This window comes from Salminus brasiliensis, chromosome 1 (assembly GCF_030463535.1).
Source record: "Salminus brasiliensis chromosome 1, fSalBra1.hap2, whole genome shotgun sequence".
Classification (NCBI taxonomy): Eukaryota; Metazoa; Chordata; class Actinopteri; order Characiformes; family Bryconidae; genus Salminus; species Salminus brasiliensis.
The window spans coordinates 69817959-69820458 of record NC_132878.1 but is presented as its reverse complement, the minus strand read 5'-3'; the positions used below and the strand labels follow the sequence as shown (position 1 = coordinate 69820458).

General features: G+C 38.8%; 4 non-coding genes across 4 annotated transcripts; all 4 read right to left on the bottom strand.

Moving 5' to 3' along the window:
* Window positions 1-213: 213 nt before the first annotated feature.
* On the bottom strand, window positions 214-295 carry trnas-aga (transfer RNA serine (anticodon AGA)). The gene has a single exon. It is a non-coding gene; the product is annotated as a tRNA-Ser (tRNA).
* A 260-nt stretch (window positions 296-555) lies between these two features.
* Window positions 556-637, bottom strand: trnas-uga (transfer RNA serine (anticodon UGA)). The gene has a single exon. It is a non-coding gene; the product is annotated as a tRNA-Ser (tRNA).
* Window positions 638-1890: 1253 nt separating this feature from the next.
* Window positions 1891-1972, bottom strand: trnas-aga (transfer RNA serine (anticodon AGA)). Its single transcript has one exon. It is a non-coding gene; the product is annotated as a tRNA-Ser (tRNA).
* Window positions 1973-2232: 260 nt separating this feature from the next.
* Window positions 2233-2314, bottom strand: trnas-uga (transfer RNA serine (anticodon UGA)). The gene has a single exon. It is a non-coding gene; the product is annotated as a tRNA-Ser (tRNA).
* Between the last annotated feature and the right edge of the window lie 186 nt (window positions 2315-2500).

Genomic DNA, 2500 nt, shown 5'->3' with positions numbered 1-2500 from the left:
GCTGCTAGAGACATCATATCTTCATATCTGAGGGCACAGTGAGAAACTAAAGCTAAATCCATTAAAAAAAACGTTTATGTATAAGGACATTTCAATGATTTACACAAAGATTTGTAATTTTTTTTCACTTAAGTGGGTTTTTTTTCCGCATGCCCTCAAATTAAAGAGCTGTTCCTAAAGTATCTACATGTTGAGTCTCATTAAAAACCCACCCGTAGTCGGCAGGATTCGAACCTGCGCAGGGAGACCCCAATGGATTTCTAGTCCATCACCTTAACCACTCGGCCACGACTACTGCTTCGTCAGAAATATGTAGGATTTATGGAGAGGTTAGCTTGTAAGTCATTTCCATTGTTTTGCCTTAAGATTAGCAAAAACTCCGCCAGAACTCGATGCTATAGTTCCCATGAACAGGAATAAGTCAAAAGATTCAATTCAACATTTTCTTTGGAAGTTTCTACTTTAGTCCTTGTTGGATGGTCTTTGAAACTCATTTGCAATTTCACCATGTTCAGTGCTGCTCCATATTCTGTGTGCGCCCATTAAAAACCCACCCGTAGTCGGCAGGGTTCGAACCTGCGCGGGGAGACCCCAATGGATTTCAAGTCCATCGCCTTAACCACTCGGCCACGACTACTTTCTCCCCAAAGTATGCGCAGTTTCAGGCGCAGTAAAAGTACAGGTGTGTCAGAGTCAATTGTCGCAGGTGTGTTGAAAAAACCTGATACAATTTGTAGCTGCAGTAAACCACACTCTCACTTTTCAGATGCAGCGTTTCAAAAAGAAAAGTAAAGGATATGTTCTAACATATTTCTGTTTTGAGAGTCTATAAACTCTATAAACTCTATTGTAAATCTGCAGATGTCAATTGAATCAATTCTTCTTCATATTCTAAGTCCCATTTAAAACATCCCTGTAGTAAGCAGGGATCAAACTTATGAGAGTAAGGTGAATCTGTATTTGTTCATTAAATTAGACGTTTATATGCAAATTCAGGAAAAAAAGTCGTTTAGATTTTAAGGTTTATGCGGGTCCTAATGGTTCATTTGGCCCGGATGCAGAGGGACCCGTATTACACAGTTTAGTTCTGCATCCTAGCCATAACTGGATGGATGCTAGTTGTCTTTTGAGAGTATCACTCAACTACTGAAGGTATTTATAACTTCTTATTATACGTTTTTTTTTTTTTTATCTTCTGAGGATATTTTATCGGCTTAGGGATTTTTTTTAGATGCTTAGGGTATTTTAGCTGCTTAGAGTATTTGCTAACGTCTGAAGCATGTTAGCAGCTCAGAGTGATTTTAGCTAGTGATAGTATGTTTAATGAAGATATGTGTTTTTGTCCTTTACTAAGGTTGTCAGAGTTGTTTCAGCAGCTAATGGTACGTTTGGCTGCTCAGACGTCCATAGCTGCTGATGCTGTTTTTTGTCTTCGGGTATTTAGCTGTGCTTGGTATATGTTTGCCTGCTATGGCTATCTTTTTAGCTGCTGATGTTTTTTGTTTTACAGCTTGGGATATTTTACAGTTCTGTTAGTCTTGTAAATCATTAAAAATGCCTGTTTGCATTAAATTATATTTAAAACAATCTTTTGCACATTATTTAAAGATGAATTGTAGATGTTTAGTTATCTTAGGATTTTTCAGCTACCAAGATTTGTTTGTGGCTATGTGTTGTTGCTTCTAGAGACATCATATCTTCATATCTGAGGGCACAGTGAGAAACTAAAGCTAAATCCATTAAAAAAACGTTTATGTATAAGGACATTTTAATGATTTACACAAAGATTTGTACATATTTTTCACTTAAGTGTTTTTTTTTCCCGCATGCCCTCAAATTAAAGAGCTGTTCCTAAAGTATCTACATGTTGAGTCTCATTAAAAACCCACCCGTTGTCGGCAGGATTCGAACCTGCGCGGGGAGACCCCAATGGATTTCTAGTCCATCGCCTTAACCACTCGGCCACGACTACTGCTTCGTCAGAAATATGTAGGATTTATGGAGAGGTTAGCTTGTAAGTCATTTCCATTGTTTTGCCTTAAGATTAGCAAAAACTCCGCCAGAACTCGATGCTATAGTTCCCATGAACAGGAATAAGTCAAAAGATTCAATTCAACATTTTCTAAGGAAGTTTCTACTTTAGTCCTTGTTGGATGGTCTTTGAAACTCATTTGCAATTTCACCATGTTCAGTGCTGCTCCATATTCTGTGTGCGCCCATTAAAAACCCACCCGTAGTCGGCAGGGTTCGAACCTGCGCGGGGAGACCCCAATGGATTTCAAGTCCATCGCCTTAACCACTCGGCCACGACTACTTTCTCCCCAAAGTATGCGCAGTTTCAGGCGCAGTAAAAGTACAGGTGTGTCAGAGTCAATTGTCGCAGGTGTGTTGAAAAAACCTGATACAATTTGTAGCTGCAGTAAACCACACTCTCACTTTTCAGATGCAGCGTTTCAAAAAGAAAAGTAAAGGATATGTTCTAACATATTTCTGTTTTGAG